General features: G+C 41.1%; 1 protein-coding gene across 3 annotated transcripts in view; it reads right to left on the reverse strand.

The window, feature by feature from the left end:
- Nucleotides 1-14,573, reverse strand: part of MOBP (myelin associated oligodendrocyte basic protein) — a 50,240-nt gene extending 35,667 nt beyond the window's left edge. For 2 of the 3 annotated variants that reach the window (XM_036081893.2, XM_078073346.1), the window contains exons 1-2: nucleotides 14,440-14,573; nucleotides 6,549-6,626 (exon numbers count right to left, since the gene is read on the reverse strand). The gene's annotated coding sequence lies outside the window, so the exon portion shown is untranslated. Of the gene's footprint in view, nucleotides 1-6,548; nucleotides 6,627-14,254; nucleotides 14,342-14,439 lie in introns of all 3 variants that reach the window. The other variant, XM_078073339.1, reaches the window with a different exon arrangement.
- Between the last annotated feature and the right edge of the window lie 10,755 nt (nucleotides 14,574-25,328).

A 25,328-nucleotide genomic window follows, 5' to 3' on the forward strand; every position in this document is an offset into this window, starting at 1 on the left:
AAAAAGTACAGCATTCATTATTCTATACATTTCTTAAAATCAGGCTAGCTTATGAAAGGAGAGAAGGTGGGCAAGGGAATCTTAGCATTTTTGTACAAATACAGTAGAATCAGTAAGGCTTTGATTTTTGTTTAATTATTAATATTCTTATAATTGATTAATCGCAGAACTATTAAGGAGCCATTTGAAGACTGACCGAATATTAGGCAGCCCTTTTACAAGGTGAAAGAAGCTGTATTAACATAGAAAATACATTTGAAATATCAAGTGAAAGCCACCGGAAGCTAGATTATTTATTGCATGGCATCGATTCGAGGAAGCCAGCCATCCCAACTAAAGCTAGCTCACAGCCCATGTGATAGTGTCTCAAGCCCCCCCAGTGCTAGCAACCTCAGCACAGGCTGGGACAGGAGCCAGGGGGCCCCCAGCAAGGTGGCTGCACACTCAGACCCTGTCTTGAAGAGATGAGATACTGGTCCTCTGGAGACCTCAAGCCAATCTTGGGCAAATTTTCAAGCTGGTGAGCTCCCTCTGAAGTGTCAGGAGGAGCTTTGGAAACAATTTGTGACCAAAGATGGCAGAGGGGGCCAGGTGACATTAGGCTGCCCATGTAAAAATGATACACAGAACAAGACTGAAGTAAATGCAGTCCAACACAACACTAACACTCAGCCATTCATTCGAACATTTGTTGAGTGCCAAAGTGCTGGGGGTGAACAAGACAGAGAAGGCCTTGGTACTCACGGAGCTCAGGGGACAAGGGAGGGAGACTTACCAGACCATCTCAGGAACAGGACAGCCAAAGTATGACTGCAATGTAACAAGGGGTCTGGAGGAAGAGGGTGGGGTACTAGAAGAGAATATAGTGGTGAGACCACTTTAGACTGGGGGCTAAGGAAGGGCTCCTGAAGAAGAGATATCTGTCTGAGATCTGAAGGATGAATGGGATTCGGCCTTGCACAGGGGAGGACAGAGTTCCAGACAAAAGTACTGAAACTTGATGTGCTGGAGAAAACAGAGAAAGGATATAGCTGGAGCACTGCGAGGCTGCAAGGTAAGGCGTGGGGTGGGAAGGCCATGCAGGACTTGAAGGTGAGCTAAAGAATAGGAAGAATGGAAGGCATTGAAAGATCTTGACTGGAGGAGGTAAGCCTTTCCACTTTTGTTCCATGAAGATCAGTCAGGCTTCTTGCAATGTAGACTGGAGACAGGCAGGAGTGGAAGCAAGGAGACCAATGACAGAGGACAGGGACTCCAACCAGGGCAGGGGAGCAGAGGTGGGTCTTGGAAATCAAAGAGGACTTGAGGATGGGTCAGATGTGGGGTTCTTTGTTACGGCTTGAGCAAATGCCCAATGGAGCCATTTCCTGAGGTGGGGAAAGCTGCAGGGGAGGAGAGAAAGGGTACAGTTTTGAACATTCATTTATTCAACATATTAATTGAGAACCTACTGTGTGCCAAACATGTTATTTTTTTTTAAGATTTTTATTTATTTATTTGACAGAGAGAGAGATAGAGCAGGAACACAAGCAGGGGGAGTGGGAGAGGGAGAAGCAGGCTTCCTGCCGAGCGGGATCATGACCTGAGCTGAAGGCAGTCGCTTAACCGACTGAGCCACCCAGGCGCCCCCCAAACATGTTAAATCTGAGATGCTTATGAGGATCTAGTGTTGATGATGACACATGGCAGAATGGAAGCATGGCACATGCCTCGAAATTGCTAAGGGTCAGAGCATAACTAGTTTCCTACAAGTAAACAGTTTGATTGTGTCCCACCTGTTGTTACTGTTACAAATGATGTTGTAGTGAATAAAGTTGTGCACCCATCATTTCACACACATGCAAATATCTGAGGGATTTATCTCTAAAAGTGGGATCATTAGGTCAAAGAATCTGTGCACTTGTAATTCTGCAGATTTTGATAGATATTTTCCAATTTGCTCTCCATGGGATTTGTACAAATTATTATTCTACAAACAATGCATGATAAAGCCCATTTTCCCATCACCTCAACAATAAGAGTAGGTTATTAAACCCTCAGATTTTTGCCAATCTGATAGGTAAAATGTTTCATAATGCAAAGTAGACAGGGTAAATCTCAAATGTTTCAGATTTGGGAAGTCTGTAAGTATGACTTACCATATTAACAGAATAAGGGAGGAAATAAGATCAGTAATAAATATTAAGAAAGCATTCACTAAAATTCAATACCCAATCATGATAAATATTCTTAACATAGAAGGAAGGGAAGGGGGTGTTCCTAATATTATTAAAAGCTAGCTACCAAAAAATCTATAATAACAGCTTACTGTGGGTGAAATTTGAGAAACATTTTCATCTAAATCAGACACCCCAGAAAGGATGCTATCAGTACTACTATTCAACACTGTACTTGAAATCCTAACCAGAGCAACAAGCAAAACAAAACACTGAAACTCTACAAACTAATTAGAACTAAAAAGAAAATTCAACAAGATTTCTGGACAAAGATCAATATTTCAAAATCAAAATCATGTCTATAGATTAGGAGGATTCAACTAGAAATGTAAAATAAAAGAATCCATTCAAGCTGGCCACAAAACCACAGGACACCTTCAGATAAAAAATATATCTAATAAAAGAAATGCAAGACCTTCATGAAGAAATTTGCAAATCTTTTCTGAAGGCTGCAAAAGAAACAGTCAATGTAAGTATGCTGAATATCTCCCAATAAATCTGTAAACATAATGCTATTCCAATAAATATCAAATGTTCATGTCATTGACAAGATGATTTCATCATTCTTATGGAACTATAAGAGACCATGATGAGTCAAGACAATTTTGAATAAGCATAGGGTCTTGTCCTACCAGATGGAGACACTTATCATAAGCTATACTAATTAAAACAATAGAGTATTGGGGCACCTGGGTGGCTCAGTCAGTTAAGCGTGGGACTCCTGATTTCGGCTCAGGTCATGATCTCAAGGTCCTGGGATTGACCACCTCTGGCTCTGCCCTCAGCAGGGAGTCTGCTTGAGGATTCTCTTTCCCTCTGCCCCTCTCCCTGCTCTCATGCTCCCTCTCTCTCACTTGCTCTCGCTCTCAAATAAATAGATAAATCTTAAACAACAACAATAAAGTATTGCTTTGGAAATAGACCAATAGATCAATGGGACCAAACAGAGAGCTTAGAAAGAGACCCACATAGGTATAGCAGTATGGTTCATAACAGAGGGGGCATTTTTTTTTTTAACTGGAAAATGGATGGACTACTCAAAAGTGAGACAAAATGCAAGCAGACTAATAGCCCTAATAAGAATAATAATAGCAAACCCCTGTCAGGAGATACCAGCCAGGCACTATTCAAGGACTTTATGTATTCAACTCATGTAGTCCTCACAACCTCACAAGAGTCCTGTGGTGCAAACGAGAAAGCAAAGATACAGAGAAGTCAAATAACCTGCCCCGGGACACAGAACTAGTAAATGGATCCCCAGGATCCCAACCAAGGTAGGCTAGTCCGTGGGCTTCTAACACAGCAGACGTGAAGACAAAGAAAACAAACCATAAAGATTATGATTTCATAGAACAAAAGATATCATGAAGTTACAAGGTAACAGACCGGTGCCATTATAGAAGAAAATACATGGACACATAAAAGTACAAAGTTTTCATAATCAGAGCGTTAAAGGAAAAAACAAACAATAAATTTTTAAAAAAATATTAAAACAGGCAAAAAATAGAAAAGGGGAATCTTTAAAAGCCAGTAATTCTATACAAATACTCTTAACTCAAGGGCATGACAACAAGGAAATGTAAATCGACGCCCACTCTGACGGACCCCCCCCCCAAAAAAAAAAAAGCTAAAAAAGGAATTTGGGAAAGGCGAGCAACAGGCAGCGGACCAGCGGGCCTGGGAGACACACAGGGGACGGGAATTCAGGGAACAGACCCTGGGCTGGAGCTCCGCCCGAGGGACCGCCCCGGGCTGTCAGAGCCTCTGTTGCTGGCACGTAAGGAATACTTTGTGGAAGAGCTGTTTCTGGAATAAAACCTGGAGCTTCAGAGGTCTCACTCACCTACCATAGCCTTCCAAAGGCTGCTCAGCTCCAGCTCCTCCGCTACGAAAAAAAAGTATCACTGCAGCGCAAATTCATTCCACATTCACCACCTTCCTTGGAGACCCTTATGGTTTCTAAAACCTTGCTAATGGCCTAGGCCAAGGATAATGCTTTCCTCTGAGCGAAGGTTTACACAATAAAAGGCAGTGGCTTCCGTGTTGATCTTCCATAGCCACAAAACTACATCTAGGAAGTAAACTTTGGTTGTCTACTACATGCGGTCTCCAAGGATGTCTTTATCCATTTGACCTCGTTTATCCATTTGTCTATCTCCATAGCAACCAAAATGTTTACAAATCAATGGAATGAATGTTAAACAGTGGGTTCTTGAACGGGGAAACCAGTTCCAAGTAATGGAAAATTTCATACAGATATTTATTTGGAATCAGGGTGCTTTTCAACAGAGAGCAGCATCTTGCCAAACTCCAGTATTGAGTTGGGGAGCTGCCGAGGCTTTAAAATAACAGCATAAAAGTGCCTCGATTTGTCTAGGAGTTGAACAACCCATCTGGAGAGAGAACAAAGCCCCAATTGCTTTGCTTTGTGCCAGGCAACAGGGACACAGTACAGTGGCACACTCTTTCATAGACTTGTGCAGAGCCCTTTCTGACAACAAACTACCTGACTCCAGTTGTTATAGGAAAAGGAACAAGTGTGACCCAGGGTTGGTATCCTTAGCACATAGATAATATATTTAGCAAATGTTTTGGGAGTAAAAACCTTGATTACAGTGGGGCCAGATAAACATGTAAGAAGTACAGTAATTTTCTAAATGTAATTTTGATAACATGACATTCTTTTTTTTTCTAAAAATTATGCAATACATTGTTGTAGTGTATGGATAGGTGAACTTACACTAGAATTTTTTATAGATGAATAATTCCACAATTTTCTATAAACAGGGGGCAGGAGGGTCCAGGAGAAAGAACCAAAGGCATGAGTTTGTCTCCTCATGCATCCATTTTCCAACTCAAAAACTTCAGAAGCTTCCCCCAGTTACAAAGCAAAGTCCTGTGCTTCTTAATTTATATGTCACACAAGACTCCTCGTAATTTGGTCCCTGCCCACCTTTTCCCTGTACAGGAAACCCATCTTCCAGATTTGCATTGTCTTATAGAAGAATCTAGATGTTAATTTGGCCTATGGTCACAGCAAGGGGGCAAAGGGGGAACCTAGATTACCTGATGGGCTGACTTATTGCTCCACTGACAGCTCGGGGAAGGTGAGAGCTGCTAAGCTGCCTTGGGTTCTCCAAGGTCATCAGTCTCAGGGAGACAAAGAAAAGAACCAGCCAGAGAGAAGCTAAGATAAGCACTGGATTGCTGACTACCCCTTTGCCTGAATTTTGTGTCCAAGGCCACAGTCTGAGTCACCCAATGGCAGCTACACTGGTAGACTTCCTCAGATGGATGAAATGTCACTTATCTTCGTTCCATTTTGCAATTTATATGCTTCCATCTTTATATTTACTATATTATATTGAAATCATTCATCTAATCAAAGAAGCAGGAATGGATGGGGCGCCTGGGTGGCTCAGTCGTTAAGCGTCTGCCTTCGGCTCAGGTCATGATCCCAGGGTCCTGGGATCGAGCCCCGCATCGGGCTCCCTGCTCCGCGGGAAGCCTGCTTCTCCCTTTCCCACTCCCCCTGCTTGTGTTCCCTCTCTCGCTGTGTCTCTCTCTGTCAAATAAATAAAATCTTTAAAAAAAAAAAAAAAGAAGCAGGAATGGGAGTCAAGGATGAGTCCAAGGTATGTGGTTCAAGGAACTAGGTGAGTGGTGGAAGCATCTACTAGAAGAGAAGCTTTAGGGGAAGAGGCTGAATCATGAGTTCAGTTCTGGGTTCCCTTGAGGTTGAGGTGTTTGAGGGGCATCTAGATGGAGATGTCAAGTGAACAATTCAAAAGAGAAGTCTGGCTAGTAGACAGAATTTAATTTGTTGACTAGCTAGAGAGGGAAGGAGTAGTGGCCTGACAGTGGAAATGGGGAGGACACTGGCCCACTAAACTTTGGAGCCACTTGGAGTGTAAATGTCCCCCATTTGACAGGCTGACAGATGAAGCCTTCTGAAGGCTGTCTAGGTTCAGTTGAGACAAAAAAATAGAAGGAATCTCCTGAGTAGGGTTTGAAGCCATGGGGGAATGGCTTTTCCCCCATGCATAGTACATGAGTTTGCCAAAATGGATAAATGGTGGCTGAGGTCATTATCCCTCTGATGCAGAGAAATGGTTGTGGGTTTTGTTTTTTTTTTCATATTTCTACCTCCCAAAACCCAGGATACTGTGAAACACCTGGAATAAGTTTTTCTGAAGTGTTTAACTCTTATTGAAAGTTTGATTGCTCAGTCTTTTGCTGATTCTGCATTCTACTTTGACATTTTGAATACTAGTAATCATTATACAATAATTTAGATGCAGATCCAAAAGAGTATAAGAAACTCATTTGTACCTGTATTTTCATCCGTACACATCTGGTGATTAGATCTCTGTTATGAGCTTGTCTTGGTATCATTTGCTCCTTTTTTTCCTAAAAGTGAAGCAGTAGAATGTGTTCTGGTTAATTTAGCATTTTTGGTTATTTAAGTTGTAGTTAATCCAAAAGTATTATACACAGAGCTTCACTCTCACCATCCTAGGAAGGATTATGACATTTAATTTAGATGTTATCTGTCATTTGGGGGTTAGGGAGAGAATATAAGAACAAAATCTCATGCAAACTTTTAAAGACCATCTTATCATTATAGAGGAGAAATGCTATGTGTCTGGGTAATTCACTGACATTAAGTAAACACTCTTCAGTCACTTCTCCTAGTAAATTTCTTATAACACTAATGAATGAAAGTCCTAAAATAAATGAAATTTTAGAGTCTGGCTTTAAAAATGCAAGTCATAGCAATTAAGTAAAGCATCTCAAGAAGGGAGTTGGAATTCCATACAGCTCTGGAAGAAAGATGCATTTTTTTACATTAAAAACTCAAGGAAGGAATCCAATTTGATAGGGCATTAAATCGAGAATTTCACAATATCAATCTTGTTTTCCCATGCAATATGAAGATTTGTAGCCATCCGTAACCATTTGTCCCCTTCTTTCTTAGTATACATCAGATCTTGGAAGTGTTGTTTGAACAAAGAGGTCTTCTAGATACAAAAATAACCTGCAAAAGAAACCTGTCGTTCTGATTAGTTGTTCTTTTAAGGTTCCTGGACCCAATTCCAATGTTGTGGGGGAGGGGTGTGTCCCCCCATCACACACACAGCACCAAGCAATTCTGGGACATCAGCAGGGTGTCAGGGAATTCAACTCAGTTCTGGCGCTATCTGCCTGGAAATAGCATCAGATTCCACAGGTTAAGAGTTCCGTCCCACAGGACTGCCTTCCACACCCCACTTCAGAATCCAGGCCAGGGGTAAACCCCAGGCTGTTACTTATGCTTCTGACCAATGGGCTACAGCTTGGAGGTTTTAACAACCTCCTTCTTAAGTTCCCTTAATTTGCTAGAGTGGCTCACAGAACTGAGGGAAACACTTATCAACAGCCAGATGAAGAGATACGGTGAGTGGTGGACAAGGTTTGGGGAAAGGAGGAGGAGATTCCATGCCCTCTCCAGGCACATGGTTGTCCCTGCATCTCCAAGCATTCATCAACCCAGAAGTTCTCCAAACCTTTGGGGTTTTATAGAGGTTTCATTACACAGTCGTGATTGACTAAGTCACTGGCCTTTAGTCAACTCAACCTCCAACCTCTCTCCCCTCCCCAGAGGTCAGGGAGTAAGACTGAGATTTCCATCCCTCTAACCACATGGTTGGTTCTCCTGGCACCCTGCCACCCATCCTTATGTTACCTAAGGGCTTTCCAAGCTCATGTAATTAACATAACACAGGATGCCTTTATGCCCTTGTAGGAAACTTCAAAGGTTTTAGGAGCTAGAAACCATAGACAAAGACCAAACACACAACAGAAATCTTTCACATGACCAAATATATATATTCCTTACAAATCACAATATCACAGTTGTCTTAGTTGATAATTTCTTAGTTGATAACTAATCGTAGTAATAATGATGCAATTGACAACTCTGTATTGCTAACTGTAAAAATTATTGTAAGATTTCTCTGTCAAATCAGATGAGCATGTTCCTTTTAAATTTAAATTAATTTTTAAAAATAAATTGCAAAAATAAACTATTGGGACTACACTAAAATAAAAAGCTTTCGTATAGCAAACAAACCAACAACAAAATGAAATTGATTGGGAGAAGATATTGGCAAATAATATATCTGGTGTAAAACAAGATTTCAAGATAGAACAACCAAGCCTAGCTAAGAGAGTCTCTTTTAAAATAGAGTGGGGGGCCCTGGCTGGCTCAGTCAGTAGAGCATGCAACTCTTGATCTCGGGGTAGTAAGTTCGAGCCCCATGTTAGATGTAGAGATTACTTAAAAATAAAGTCCTTAAAATAGAATAAAATAGGGTCAGGAGGCCATATGCGAGAAGGAGTTTATCCACATGCTCCTCAAGAAACTATGAACTTTTGCCAGCTACAAGCCCTGGGCCTAGACTTAACTCCCCCCTCACCATGACACCTGACTCTTTTCCATTCTTCACTTCAGAAGGAACCATGAGACTTGACAAGTTTCAATCCCTTATTTGTATATTAACACAACCAATCCCAGTAGACCTAGTTTCAATCCCTGTTTTGCCAAACAGCCCTGACTGAGAAGTGCACTTGTAACCTTTCGCATTTATAACCCTGCCCTCTCTTTGTCTTCCTATGAACGTAATTCAGGTTTCTACCTAAATCTGTGTCTCTGGAATTGGAATTCAAATTGCCCAAATATATGCTTCTTTGCTTAAATTTTCAGTGAATGTTTTTCTTGGTCAACACCCATAAGGGGTTAATATCCTAATTACATAAAGAACTTGTGCAACTCAACACCAAAAAAAAAAAGAATAATCCAATTAAAAAATGAGCAGAGGACCTGAATAGGTATTTTTCCAAAGAAGGCATACAGATGGCCAACAAGATGCATGAAAAGATGCTCACCCTCACTAGTCATCAGGGAAATGCAAATCAAAACCACAATGAGATATCCCCTTATACCAGTTAGAATGCTTAGTATCAAAAAGACAAGAAACAACAAGTGTTGGTGAGGATGTGGAGAAAAGGGAACACTTGTGCACTGTTGATGGGAATGTAAATTGGTGCAGCCACTACGGAAAACAGTATGGTGGTTCCTCAAAAAGTTAAAAATAGAAATATAATATGATCCGGTAATTCCTCTACTGGGTATTTACCTGAAGAAAATGAAAACACTAATTTGAAAAAATATATGCACCCCTATTTATTGCCACATTATTTACAATAGCCAAGATATGGAAGCAACCCCAGTGTCCCTCGATAGATGAATGGATAAAGAAGATGTGGTATGTTCATATCCATATAATGAACTATTACTCAGCTATAAAAATTAATGAGATCTTGTCATTTGTGACAACATGGATAGATCTAGATGGTATTATGCTAAGTGAAATGAGTCAGAGAGAAAGACAAATGCGATATGATTTCACTTATATGTGGAATATAAAAAATAAAAGCAAATGAAAAGAAACTCTTCTTAAAGAATAATTCTGGGGCACTGGGGTGGCTCAGTCGTTTAACCATCGACTCTTGATTTCAGCTCAGGTCATAACCTCAGGGTTGTGAGATCAAGCCTCACGGTGGGCTCCATGCTGGGCATGGAGCCTGCTTAAGATTCTTTCTCTCCTTCTCCCTCTGCCCCTCCCCCACGTCTTTCTCTCTAAAAAAAAAGGAAAAGAAAAGAAAAGAAAGGAATAATTCCAATTAATAAATGTAGAAGCAATGAAGGAAATAGAAAATCATCATAAGAATACCACAGTAACAATTTTTGCAAGCAATATTCACTAATGAATGGTAAATATAGCAGGTGAAAGTTTAAGGAGAAACAAGGTACTTGCATACTCTCAAAATATTCCCCTCCCAATAAATATTTATTAACTAAAAACAGGACACCTGGGTGGCTCAGTCAGTTAAGCAACTGACTCTTGATTTCAGCTCAGGTCATATCTTGAGGTCCTGGGATCAAGCCTTGCATTGGGCTCTGTGCTCAGCATGGAGTCTGCTTATCTCTCTCCCTCTGCTCCTCCCCCCCCAATCTCTCTCTCTCTCTAAAATAAATAAATAAAATCTTAAAAAAAAAAAAACGAAAATAAAAATTGTAATTTTATAATGGGGATTCTGACAAATACCACCTTAACCAAGTGCTCAACATTTAATCATAAACCCTCTGTGGTAGGCAACATGGCCCTCCCAAGCAATTTCCAAATCCTAGTTGATGGCACCTATGAATTAGGTAATCTTACATGGCAAAAGAAACTTTGCAGATATTCCTTAAAATAGGGAGATTGTCTTGGATTATTTGGGTGGGCCCAATCTAATCACATGAGTCCTTAAAAGCCAAGAATTTTCTCCGGCTGGAGTCAGAGAAATATGACAAAGGAAGAGGTTAGAGATATTTGAAGCATGAGAAGAGTTCAACCCACCATTGCTGACCTGAAAATGAGGGGCCCAGGGACCTGAGCCATGTGCAAGTGAATTCTGCCAACACCTAGAATGAGCTTGGGTGTAGATTCTCCCCCGAGAGCCTCTAGGTAAGAGCCTAGCCAGCCAACATTTTTATTTCAACCTGTGAGACCCTAAGCAAGACAACTGGACAACTGATTTACAGAACTGTGAACTAATAAATGGGCATGGTTTTAACACACTCAGTTTGTAGTAATTTGTTACACAGCAATATAAAACAAATATCCTCACTGCTGTGCATCACTGAAAATCCATCTATCTTCATAATTAACTTTTGAACTGGCATAAGAAATAGATACACATTCCATGAACCTGTCTGCATCAGATGTCCTAGGTCTTAAAAGCTATTGTTTCAGAGTCTGAATGCTGCCCTGTTTTCCCCTGCCCATTCACTCCAAATGTGGCTGCTGTATATTAACTATATTTTCTTTTCTGTATTCTTGATGCCCTGGCACCTGTTGATCCTGGAGACATTGCCTCTCCCCAGGCTAGCTAATTCCTAGGGACAGCAAGCCCTAAGACCCCTAAGACCTTAAGACCCCTAAGAGTGTGCCTTTCACATGCAAACCAACCAATCCAGAGCCTACACTTGCCAATTATCCTTTTTATGAAGGTCCCACACATTAAGTCCAACGTTCCTCTGTCCTAATCACCCCAAGACCAGGAAACAGACAACTCAGGATAGCCCTTACATCCCAGAACCCACTGAAATTATTCAAACTAGCTCGTCCTAAAATTTACCTAATCTGTTTACCTCATCTCACACAGTCCTTCCTGCAAAACAAAACAAAACAAAACAAAAATACACAATAAAGCTCTTGCCCATGCTTTCCCCTCATTCCCTCTGGCTCCCGATCAACCCCGGTGCTTCCTCACATGGCCCTGCATGGTCAGGCATGCATCCTCCTTTTGGGAACTGTGAGTGACAATAGCAATCATCTTTTGATCTGCTGCCCTCATCACGCGTGAATGAAAACAAGATCCTGAGTACATTTTAAAACAGATTGGTCTTTTAACCACCCAGAGCACAGCTAACACCACCAGGTTTACCTAATGCACTAGGGGTAACAGAGCAACAGAAACCAGAGACGTCTGCAAAGCCAATAAAAGAGGTCACTTTTGGAGCCTACACAATGGAACCTAATCCCAGGGTCCCAGCCCAGCCCAGCAGACTTCCAGGATATGAAAACAACTCAATTCCCATCCACAAGACTCTTCTGGTCTTCCAAACCTTCCATGTCCTGGCCCCCAATTCTTTTGGCTGAGTGAAAAAAGGAGGTCCTCATTTTCCAACCCAGTATGGCTCATCATCTCCTTTAAGTAAAAGGCAATTTCTCAAACTCTGGGGTGATGTCTATGGACTAGATAAGGCAATCAAAATAGCTAACGCTACATTTTCCCAAAAGCTGAGTTTCTCAACATTAAATAGTAACATGTGAAGAACTCCAAATTTCTAATCTAATTCCACATTTAGAAAAGAAAATATTTATCTACCTCATCCAGGGCAGTCCTATTAAAGCAATAATACATTTACTTGACTACAAAGATCATATAACAAGCTAACCAACTGCCCTACATTTATATTTATGATGACTTTGGCGTTTCCTCTAGGGGAAAAAAATGGATGTTTTATATTTGGAAATCTTAAGAATCTATTTTAATAACTTTCCCAAAACAAAGGAAGTCTGCTAGGAAGCTGGTCTCTACCTTCAGAACAATAAAACTGCCAGCCACCTCCAAATAGAAGTTTTCCGACTTACAAACAAAATGGAAGTTCTTTCTTTTCTCGACACCTTGCCAACATGCTAAAGGTCGCCAGGGAGGCTGGAGTGGCTATCCAGGACCACTCTTTTGTGAATGGTTATCTGTTTTCAGCAGATGGTTTTGCTTAGAAAGGAATGATCACATTCATGAAATGAACACTCATAAAGCAGTAGACATGAATCTAACACATGCAAAGAATCTATGTTAAATACTTCACTGTATGCCTATCAAGTTCATGTACATATTGTTGCAATTATCATTTTTAATAAAAGGGCAGCACTTACACACTTTTGGTGAATACTTGGGAATTGTCTGTATTCTCTGGACTTTAAATTTTTTGTATTTTCTTGTAAGATTTTAGGTACTCATTTAAAAATTCTAGTTACCATTAGAGAAACCAGACTTCAAGTTAAAAGTTTGTACAGATTCAAGTATGAATTTGGAGATGTATGATCTGAAATGCAAGCATATTCCTTCCGAAACTGCATAATCAGAACCTAATCATGAGAAGACATCAGACTAAACCCAAACCGAGAGACATTTAACAAAATAACGGGCCTATAATCTTTAAACTTGTCAAGATCATGAAAGAGAATGCCCATCTCAGGTGTTTTCCAGAATAAAGGACACTAAAGACACATGGTAACCAAAGTGATGCATGACCTGGGACTGACACCTGGAACCGTTGACAAAACCTAGACGTATCTGGATTAGATAATAGTATTTTCCTAACATTGGTTTTCCGATTTTGATCATATCTGAAAATTAATCTCAAACGGCTCAGAAAAAAATAATATGTTTACGTGTATACAGAGAAAGAGAATGATAAAGCAAATGTGACAAAATGTCAACATTTGGGTGATCTGGGTACATTTGGAATTTTTGTACAGTTTGCAATTTTCCTGCAAACCTGAAACAATTTTTTTTAAGTAGGCTCCACACCCAACATGGGGCTCGAACTCATGACCCCAAGATCATATGTCACATGCTCCACTGACTGAACCAGCCAGGTGCCTCTGAAACAATTTTTAAAATGCACTAAGGCAGGCGCCTGGGTGGCTCAGTCGTTAAGCGTCTGCCTTTGGCTCAGGTCATGATCTCAGGGTCCTGGGATCGAGCCCCGCAGAGAGCCTGCTTCTCCCTCTCCCTCTGCCTGCCGCTCTGCCTACTTGTGCTCTCTCTCTCTGTCAAATAAATAAATAAAATCTTTAAAAATAAATAAATAAATAATAAAATCCACTAAGGCATTCTCCTGTTAATCTAAATAAACATAAAATAGCACAGCTAACAGCAATCTGTTTTTTTCTTCCTGTTTCATTCGCAAAACAGTAAAAATTATTTTCCCTATTTTTCTCCTAGTATTCCAGCCAAGTTCATTGCTTTATTCCCTTGACACATAATCTTTTCTTTCCTTGTTCCACCCACCATAACACTGGAAAACTCTGGTTTCTAAGAAATTCTGCACAAGACAGAGCATTAACATCTTTCCATCTAAGGTTGCTAATCTACAGGGAGCAAAATTCTAACAAGATTAGTATCCCCCACACATAAGCCCAGCTGCATGAGGGAAGATGTTGTTCCTAGATAAAAAGAAAAAACTCATTTTCAAATCATGACAAATAATAAAAGAAGAAATAGAAAAAGAAGAAACCAATAGTTCCATTAATCTAGCTCCAGAAACATGAGGCTTTAAACCTGAAAGAATCCGAGTGAGGGTTTGAAGCCTCTCCCCAGGCTCAGCCAAATCCCAAACATTAGCTGGAACATTCCAGGAGGAGCCCTCTGCTCACCTTAGAAAAACCTTGGTGTCCTCTGCTCTTGTTTTCTCTATCATTTTATGTTCTGTGCATCTTGACTGCTATTATAGCAAGTTCCCCCTGGAATATAATGAAATGGCCCATACAAAAATGTGCAGTTGCCACCTGAAGATGAAGTACAACCTGAAGTTAGATGAAAAACTATGGAATTCCCTTACCTTCAAGTAGCAGTTGTGTGAAACAGGCTCCACGTCTGTACCAGGTCCCTGGGGGGGTTGAGGCTACCTCAATGCATGCAGAATATATAGGGAGAGATTATATACCCGGGTTTTTCATTACACAAGGTATTTTTGATGGGTTCTCAGCCAAGATCCACTTAAAAACAAAAGCTACACAAAGACTACAAAAAGGCCACACAAAGTTTAAACAAAAGGCTAAAGAAAGACCAAACAAAAGCCAAAGAAAGTTTAAACAAAGAGTGAAACAAAGACAAAACAAAGGCCAAACAAAGACAAAAACAAAGACTAAAACAAAGGGCAAAGGAAAATCTAAACAAAAGCTAAGCTAAGCTACTGCCATACCATACATATACACACACACACACACACATCCACACTATATCTCTACACACACTCACATATTTCAGTCCCCTACCTTCCACATCCCACATAATCCACTCTATGTTAAACCCTTCACCAAGGCACACTCCACACGAACTCCACACATCAAACCACATGCCAGGTCCAACCAAACCAACACACCAGCTCACCCCACCAAACCACACACCCTTCACCCAGGGCCCATATATGTGGACATGGAGACACATATGGAGGGGAGACAATGAGAAGACATGGGGGGAAGATAGTCATCTATAAGTCACAGAGAGAGATTTGGAACCGGCCTCAGAAGAAACCAACCGTGCTGGCACCTTGATCTCAGAATTCTAGCCTCGAGAACTGTGAGAAAATACATTTCTGTTACTTAGGCCACTGGTTTGTGGTACTTTGTTACAGCTGCCCTAGCAAACCAATACACCATGGTCCCTAAAAGTACTATTTTAATTAGTTTTTGTCTTTATCAAAATAATACATGCACAAAGTTATTATATAATGGTATTAAAAGATTTATGTTGTGTGTCAACTATACCCCATTTTTAAAGGCTTATGTTGAAAAACAATAGCCCCTTTTGTTACCTCACCCCACTCCATAATCCCACTCACCAAAGGCAACCAACTTAACTTTATGCTATTTTTTCTATATTTATTTCCACATTGATAAATAATTTCACAAACAGCCATTTATGTACTTATTTATTGTAGGTTTTGGCTTTTTTTTTTTAAGATTTTTTATTTATTTATTTGACAGAGAGAGACACAGCGAGAGAGGGAACACAAGCAGGGAGAGTGGGGGAGGGAGAAGCAGGCTTTCCGCGGAGCAGGGAGCCCGATGTGGGACTCAATCCCAGGACCCTGGGATCACGACCTGAGCCGAAGGCAAACGCTTAATGACTGAGCCACCCAGGCGCCCCGGTTTTTGGCTTCTTGATGAGGGTTTGGTTTTCTTACTCTCTACTTTTTGCTCTCTCGTCTCCTTCACCCACTGAATACAGTTATCTCAGTATCTATATTCCTATAAATATGTAAGTATTTCCTACAGAAACTTCTGATCAACTGTGATTATTTCCTTTCTCTTTACAACTTTGTTTTTCCTGGAGTTAATAGTCATCCTGTTTTTGCTTTCATTTGTTTATTTTAATTTGCTTAGTTTTTTATTTATGTGTCAGTCATTGTTTTCCAAATATTCTAACAGACCTCTCAAATATCTACCAATAATTTTCCCAGGCATTCCAATACATCAAATAATCATTTCCATCTATTGTCTTCTGTAATTCTCTGTTCTCATGTTCTATTTTGAGACTGGATGCTCTCAAAGCCAGTGCAGGGTGGGGACTTCCTTTCATTGCTTTGCTGTAATGGATCACCTGTGCCCTGGATCCCATATCATTCTCATTTTTGGTTTGCTCCCTCATTTTTCTGAAGCACATCCTCTAGTTAATCTTCCTTATAAAGGAGACACACACACACACACACATACATATTTATAGTGAATCTTTTTGAGTGTTGAATGCCTGAAAACAGCTTTATTCTATTCTCACCACTTGGTTGCCTGTTTGTCTGGGTATAGAATTCTGGATTGAAAATTAGAGTTCTTCAGAACTCTGGCTGCATTGTTTTTCTTTATTTTTTCTTCCTCCAGTGCTGTTGTTGAGAAATTCTAGAACTTGCAGATTCCTCTTCTTTTGTGATTTTTTAAAAATCTCTGGAAATGTTCAAGATCTTATTTTATCCCAATTGTGTTAAAAGTCCCCCAGTCCTTCAATGTGAGTCTTTTTTTTATCTGCACTTGATATATCATTATCCCTTGGAAATTTATGACACTCTATTCTGTAATTTTTCTGTTGTTTTTATTAATTTATTCCCTTTCATTTTCTTGCTTCTGTCTGAAAACTTTTATTAGTTGGCTATTGAAAAGTAATGACAGAAAACTAAATTGATCCTCTAAATTGTTCCTCATTCTTCCCTCTAGGAAACTTCCAGTTCTTTGATTTTTAGTTCTACCTTTATTCACTATATACCCCCTATTGAATTTTATATTTTCTTTTGGAATCAGATTTTTAAATTCTAAGACCTCATTCTTATTTGCTGACTTTCCCTTTTTCAAAGCATATAGTCTTTTCTCTGAACTCTAAGAAAATCGTAATTGTACTGTGTGGGGGATTCTTTGCTTACTTTTTGTTTTGTTTGCTTCTTTGTTAGCTTTGTTCCTTGAATCGAGTTAGTGAGCTTACCCCAGTTTCCTTCATCCTTCTTTTGTTTTCGTCTCTCGCCTTCTTGTTGAAAGCCTTTTCCTTTGTCTGGTGATCTTTCACTGTCCCTTTCTCTCTGTTAGGCATTCAAGAGGTGACTGGATGCTCCAAGTACAAGCACAGGGCTTGTTGATGAGTGGTGGAGTCTACGGCCATACCACCCTGAACACACCCGATCTCGTCTGATGAGTGGTGGAATGGGCAGCCATACTGGCTTTAATGTGAGCAGACCTCAAAATATAAGTAGCTGGAAGATTTTCCCCTAGAGTCATTCAGTTTCTTCAGGAAAGAGTAATCTGCTTTCCAGCCTGGAAGGAGTAGGGAAGGTACGGGAGTTTGAACATCTTGCTACTGATTCTGTGATCGAGGAGGTAAGAGACCACATGACTGTGTGGATGTGTCCCCTTTCCAAGCCCTGCCCATCTCTCCTCTGCTCTCCACAGATTCTGAGTCTGGAAATTTCTCCATAATAAACATCCAGTGACCAGACCAAGTTGGTGCAGTGAACCTTGAAACCCATTAGGAATGTTGGCTTCACCAGGCCTTTGTCCTGCTTCCTGCCATGCCTAGTAGCACATACTTTTGCCCTGCTTTTTTGGAGCATCGCCCCTGAAAGCACTTAAATTCGAATTTCCCCCACTCTGCCAAATCACTTACCATCCTCCACCCACTCTCTATGTCCCCAAACTGTGTTATAATCTCTCACTTTTTGGTGTCTCCTTTTCTTGGGGGGGGACAAAGCCTTTAAAAAATTCTCTACTGCCCTTCCAGAAAAAAATATTTAATTCTTTACTTTTTTAAAATATACTTTAAAATATAATTAATATAAAATTAATAATTTTATTAATTTTTTTGGAAGGGAGAATAGATAAAATAAGCATGTGTAGTTAATCTGTTGCTATTTTTAATACATTTTTTAAAGATTTTATTTTTAAGTAATGTCTACACCCATCGTGGAACTCAAACCCATAATCCCAAGATTAAGAGTCGCATGCTTCACCAACTGAACCAGCCAGGCACCCCCAACCTGCCACTTTTTTATAAAGATGTATTCATTTTAAAGAGAGAGAGAGCACACACGCAAGCAGGGGGAGGGGCAGAGGGAGAAGTAGAGAGAGAATCTTAAGCAGACTCCCCTCTGAGCTCAGAGGCACTCGTGGGTCTTGATCTCAAGACCTTAGATCATGACCTGAGCCGACATCAAGAGTCAGACCCTCAACCGAAGGAGGCACCCAGACGCCCCCAACCTGCCACTTTTAAACAAAACACAAAGTAATTGTTTTTATTGAAATAATAATTTACTTACCATAAAATTCACAATTTTGTGGTGCAAAATTAAGAGATTTTTAGTATATTCACAAGGTTGTGGAGGCATCACCACTACCTAATTCTATAACATTTTCATCACACTAAAAATAAACCCAGACTCATTAGCAGTCAGACATAATACCATTTTATATCAGCACATAGAGAGTCAAGCATACAATGGGTTAGAGAGTATGGCAAACATTTTGGTAGGGGGATTACTGAAAATTAGTGTAAAATGAGTAAATTCTATGGAAGAAAGTTACCTTAGGAAAGCCATTGGTGAGATAAGGACATCCCCATATTTCACCTAAAAACTGAAAGGTACATAAAGTCATACCCACAATTAGACAATCATTGTTTCCTTAACAAATTATGTATCAAAATATGTGTTGTAAAAGTTGTTTTTTTATTAAAAGAATAAAAGACAAGTCAGAGATTTTCAGATTCATGACAACAATGTTATTTTTTCTGCAGAAATACGGGGGAGAGGGGAGTTTTATAAGTAGCGGTAAGACCATTTAATTATTGTAAGATGGTATTTACCAATGAATTGATCAAACCTGAGAGAAACAAACCTAAATGGTTTCTCGTTTGTCCTTCAATCTTCACTTTCAGAGCAAATCTGTCTCGTCCAAGACTTTGACCTTGATCTTATACATTTTTAACTACACAGTGCCCAGCTTTCAATGGTAAACAGAGGATTATGATACCAGCTGAGCTGCCGGCCACTCAGACAAAGCCTCTGTGTGTTCCCAAGCTCTGTGCCACAGCTCTCCCTCTCCCTCTGCACTACGCTAGGGCCCAGTCACAATTGTGTTCTGGCCAGTGGGGACCTGTGTAATAATGTACATTGTGTTCCCTAATTAAGGGTCTGGTTCTGTCCAACTTGCTGTGTTAAAACACACTCTGTGGATGACATGCTTTTGCTGCTCACCTTCCGGGGCCCCGGGCATGGATTTACCTCTTGTAATATTACCACTAGAGAAGGAAAAGGTGGACACAGGGTAGCAAGATGCAAGGATCCTAGCAAAAGGAGAGACTCAGAATAAGAATGTGTCAGCGTGATGTGTTAAAGAAAACCAGAGCCCAACAGTAGCGTTAACAACAGTTTTATTCAGGAACTGTTGCAATAGGGGGAAAGAGACCTCAGAATAAAACTGAGCTCAATTCCAGATACAATATGGAGAGTGGGGCTTTATAGCCAAGGAGCAGGCTGGAGGAGCCAGTGGTAAAATTACCAAGAGGTAATTCTGGGTGGCAGGATACTTCTGGTTAAAGCAACTTGACTGGATTCTTGCTGAAGAGAAGCCAGGGAGATGAGGCATCAACTGGGGCTCAAGGGGGGTGAGGAGTTTGGTCAGATATAAAGTGGGGGGGATTCTTCCTAAACTGACTTAGCAAGTTTCTTGTTAAAATTGGTCAGTGCAGGGATGTCTGGCTGGCTTAGTCAGAGGAGCATTGACTCTTACTCTTGGGGTCGTGAGTTCAAGCCCTGCACTGAGTGTAGATATTACTAAAAATAAATAAACTAAAAAAGAATTTTTTTAATTAAAAGAAAAATTGGTCAATGCAAAGACAGACCCAGAAGTCCCAAGGCTGAGGCCCAGTTGGGAATGGGTCCAGAGGAGCCTGACTGAAGTTGGCTAAGGAGGGTGTCGCACATGTCAGCACACTGCAGTGAGGGATCCCTGGGGTCCGGTTACTGATAACAGTTATCCAGAGACAAGAAATACACACAGTGAAGTGGGACCCAACATTAATGGAAACTTAAAACAAAAACAAAAACAAAAAAACACTATCTTTATTTTAATTCTAGGCCTGACTCTCCAAGCAGCCAAGCATCCATTTTATTATCCAGTGGTTTGTTCAAAAAAATGCCTCAAGGGGCGCCTGGGTGGCTCAGTCGTTAAGCATCTGCTTGCGGCTCAGGTCATGATCCCGGGGTCCTGGGATCGAGCCCCGAATCGGGCTCCCTGTTCATGGGAAGCCTGCTTCTCCCTCTCCCACTCCCCCTGCTTGTGTTCCCTCTCTCGCTGTGTCTCTCTCTGTCAAATAAATAAATAAAACCTTTTATAAATAAATAAATAAATTATAGAAAATGCCTCAAGAAAATCACAGATCCCATATAATCTGCTAAAAAAAAAGAAAAGGTGCCCATCGCACTGCCTGGAGTGCAGTAAGACCTCTGTAATCGAAACCGGCTTCTCTGAGCTATTGCCCCTTGACAAACTAAAAATCTGGTTTCTGATCCTGTAAATCTAAAGTCTACAGTACGTGTAGACAGCACACATGTGACCGAGAACAGACTATCTTTAACACAACCTTTACTGCAGTTTTTATCTGGAGTTCCCAGTGGCCCTCTTCCTCTCCCCTCGACTCCAAGTTTGGCTTCTGGGCAAGGGCAGCCTCATTAGAGGAAGATCTGCATCTTCCGTGTTCCATGGTAGCGTGAAGCTGGCCACTTCACCCTCTCACAAGGCTCTGGGAAGAAAACTGTCCCCCCTGGGCATTCTCAGTGCCACCAGTCCCCTGCTGTCTCTCTCTCTCTCTCTCTCAGCCTCTCTTTCCTCAGCAACTCTGCCTCAGTGACTGCCTTGGGCACATTTCTCAGAGAGGACGAAGAGTACAACACAACTGCTGCAAGATTTCTTTTTCATAAAAAGGATCCCCACCCATTAAAGTTGTTCCGAGTTCAGGGTGACTCTTGATCTCAGGGTTGTGAGTTCGAGCCCCAGGTTGGGTATGGAGATTGCTTAAAAATAAAATCTTAAAAAATAATAATATTAAAATAACAAAATAATAAAATAAAATAAAATAGTTCTGAGTTCAATGCCTGGTGAGGCCAGTGACCAGTGGACCTTCACTCAAAGCAAACTTGGCCAGGTCGGCTCTGATATCCAAGAGGGAATTACATGGACAGTTACTTATAAAGGGCTTTGTGAGGAGAAATGTTCAGTTGTTCCTCACAGATAACCCACAGTAATTATCTCATGAGCCCATAACCTCCCCATTACTTGAAGAGAGAAGAACTGGAAGCGTGACAAACCACACCTTGAACTCATTTACCCATAAAGAGAATTTCACGCGATATTTGAAGTAAATAGAAGAGTGATGTCTTTCCACTTTATAAAAAGAAATCCCAGAATGAAATTCTGCCCTTGGTCAAGCGAGTATACTAAACATTTGTCATAAGCAGCTGCTACTTACAAGAAAGAATCCTCCATTCCTTCCAAGTAAAATAACGGTGTGCACCTAAGTCCCGGGCTTTTGTCATTCTGTGGCATTGTCCTCTCTCACACAGTGCTGCCCAGACCTTCACGGTGACAGTGGCAAATGCAGTGACTATCCAGCTTCAGGGTTGTGTTAGAAGTTTTGGAAATCTTGTTTGGAAAGAAAAAAAAAAAGGTTGGATATACACATGGGTGCATTCACGGCTTCATCATGTTAACCTCCCCTCTGTGTTCTCTGTCCAACATGTCCTCCATCCAAGCTAACCAGCTGCTGTGGGCCACACTCAGGTAGCATTCTGTATGTAAAAGTCACACTTTCCAACTCTGCAAGAAGCCCTGGTGTGCCACTGCAAGCTCCTAGGGGTGCCATAGCGTGTGTAAAATTTCAAGAAGAACGCAACAAAATACCAGGCCTTTGTCCTATACCCCATGGACCAGTAGCTTGAGATAGTTCGCTGTTTCAACAGCAGATTGTGTTATGTTCCTTTAGATGATGTCACTATCTTTATAAAGGTGGCTTTTTATTTTTTTTAAGATTTTATTTATTTATTTGCCAGAGAGAGACACAGCGAGAGAGGGAACACAAGCAGGGGGAGCGGGAGAGGGAGAAGCAGGCTTCCCACCAAGCAGGGTGCCCAATGAGGGACTCGATCCCAAGACCCCAGGATCAGGACCTGAGCCAAAGGCAGACGCTTAATGGCAGACTGAGCCACCCAGGCGCCCCTAAAGGTGGCTTTTTAGATGTTTGCTTGTTAAAAAGCAAGTATCACAGGAAAATCATGAGAACCATGGTGTCATAATCCGATTCCAAAATTTGAGAAGTTGTGCAGTGCCCAACAGGTGTACATGTCCCATTACTAAGGAATCGTGGCCATCTAAAAATAAAAATACTATTCCTTTCAGTTTATATATGTTTTTCAAATCACCACTAAGTTGTTAGAATATAAATTTTTAACTTATTTGGGCCTGGCTACTATGTAAAAGGAGCCCCTAGGTATTTCTTTTGGCTTATGGGTGCTATGAAAAAAATCACAGAAACACTAAGGGCTCCTTGAATTGGGAATCTCTGGTATAAAACTTATAAAAATGACAGAAGTGTTCCATGAGAACATTAAATCTTCACTTTCAGTAGAAAATAATTGGTCTGTGAAACCCTTGAAGCCAACTCTGCAGTCCCTTACGTTTCCTCAGAGAACAGTATGAAAAACTGACAACATGAATTTTTCCAAACCGTTGGTCCAGACCTCCCCTGCCCTGGGTGTGACAACAGTAGGAATTCAAGAGAGAGCATCTGAATACCCTGGGCTCTCTGGGGAGAGCCGTGCATCAGGAACCACTGATTGCTTTCCTAATACGTCTTCCAGCTTTCCTCCCCAGTCACAGCACCCCTCTCATAGTGGAGCCACCATGTGCTCAGCTTTTAAAAGAACCTGCACAAGCAGCGCCTGGGTGGCTCAGTTGTTAAGCGTCTGAGGTCTTGGGATGGAGCCCGGCATCAAGCTCCCTGCTCAATGACAAGCCTGCTTCTCCCTCTCCCACTCCCCCTGCTTGTGTTTCCTCTCTCATTGTCTCTCTCTGTCAAATAAATAAATAAAATCTTTAAAAATAAAAATAAAAAAAATAAATAAAAGAACCTGCACAGCCTAGCCTTCCCACCTTTGGTGGCCAATGACTAGGAGGCAGAAGCCTTGAGGGCGTTTGGGAGGTTCTTTAAGGGGGCTCACTTGGCTAGGAAGCACTCTTTCCCCCTGCCCCTTCCCCCACCTCCTGTCTGTAACAGGGGATGGTGGCCATCTTGACAACCGTGAGAATAAAAACTAAGGTGGGCAGAGCACAAACAAGAGGACCCTGGGACACAGAAAATCTCTGAGCTGCAAGGCTCTGGAAGTCACTTTATGAGAGTGAAACATATGCCCCCATGTTAATTAAGCCACTGTTATTTTAAGCCTCTGTACCAACAGTCACACCATTTTTAAGTGGGTGGCTCAGTCGGTTAAGCGTCTGCCCTTGGCTCAGGTCATGATCCCCAGGTTCTGGGATGGAGCCCAGTATCAGGTTCCTTGCTCAGCGGGGAGCCTGCTTCTCCCTCTCCCTCTGCTGCTCCCCCTGCTTGTGCTCTCTCTCTCTCTCTGTCAAATAAAGCAATAAAATCTTAAAAAAAAAAAAAAGTAATTCAAGCTGGCTTCATGAGGAATGGAAAAGAGGCAACACAGTTGCAACCTGTAATAAAATATCCATGTCATAAAACTTGAATACATCAGGTGGCTCAGTTGGTTAAGCAACTGCCTTCAGCTCAGGTCAAGATCCCGGAGTCCTGGGATCGAGTCCCACATGGGGCTCCCGGCTCAGCGGGGAGCCTGCTTTTCCCTCTGACCCTCTCCCCTCTCATGCTGTTTCTCTCTCTCTCTCTATCTCAAATAAATAAATAAATAAAATCTTTAAAAAAAAAAAAAAACTTGAATACATCAGCTATTAAGTCCAATGTATCTCATCCAAACTCTGTGATCTATTTCAGTGGACGAGTAAATGATGAACATGCTAGCAATCACAACTATGTTAAATATGTTTCTGAAGTGATTTTCTTATATAACACATTAGCATATATTACATATATATTAGTATAGATTGGTGAGGAGAACAAAGGCAAGGGAAATGTAGAAATATTAAAACTCCTTACAACTTGCAGCCCATTGACAAATGCTTGAGACAGGCAGAATGTGACATTCCTCAAGGAACTCACAACTGCCTTAATGTTAATGCTTTGCTAGAGGCAAAAAGTGATCTTAGCTGGACAATAGCCAGGCCCCCAGGATCCTATAAGACTTCTTCAACATACGGAAATCCTTTTGGAAACTTCTTTTATCTCTACCCCTCCCCCAGCTTATAAGTATATAATCAAGCTCCTCTCAATCTCAGTGCAGGTCTGTCTGCCCACAGGTCCTGTCTGTGCTTTAATAAAAACACCTTTTTGCACCGAAAACGTCTCAAGAATTCTTGACCGTTCAATCCTGGCCCACATCACATCAGGTGCTGTCCCTGGCCCTCCCACAACCCCCTCCAAAAATGATAGAAATATGCTGAGAAAGCAGCAAGGTCCACTTCAAAAGTAAGCAGGTGTTTTGAGAAGCCTGCGTCCTGAAATGACCCTTTATCATGGGCATCTACAGAATGTGCAATTTACAGATCACTCCACGAAAGTGACTTTTCATTTAGATCAAATGACTGTCCTTTTAAAGATTTATTTATTTATTTGAGAGAGCACAAGCGAGAGGGGCAGGAGGGAGAGGGAGAGAGAATCTCAAGCAGACTGCACTAAGCTCAGAGCCTGACGCAGGGCTCAATCCTTGACCCTGAGATCAGGACCTGAGCCAAAACCAAGAGTCAGAAGCTCAACTGTCTGGGCCACCCAGGCACCCCCAAATGACTGTCCTTCTAAATTTGCTCATTTCTCATTCAAAGTTTGGTGCTAATCGTCAGATTTTAGGAATGTTTGAGCCTTCGCAAAAGGTTTGATTTGTAAATCAAACCAAGTGTCTCTACTCACTTTTGTAAATGAATTGTTTAAAATTTTGGTTGTGTTTTTGTTCAAAATCAATCTTTAATCAAAATATCCAATGAGTGGAGCACCGAGTGGAGCACCAAGCGACTTCAGTTTTTGAAGCTTTAGCAAATCACAATTGTCATTATACCTGAGGAACTTGTT

Source organism: Halichoerus grypus, chromosome 1 (genome assembly GCF_964656455.1).
Source record: "Halichoerus grypus chromosome 1, mHalGry1.hap1.1, whole genome shotgun sequence".
In the NCBI taxonomy this organism is placed as follows: Eukaryota; Metazoa; Chordata; class Mammalia; order Carnivora; family Phocidae; genus Halichoerus; species Halichoerus grypus.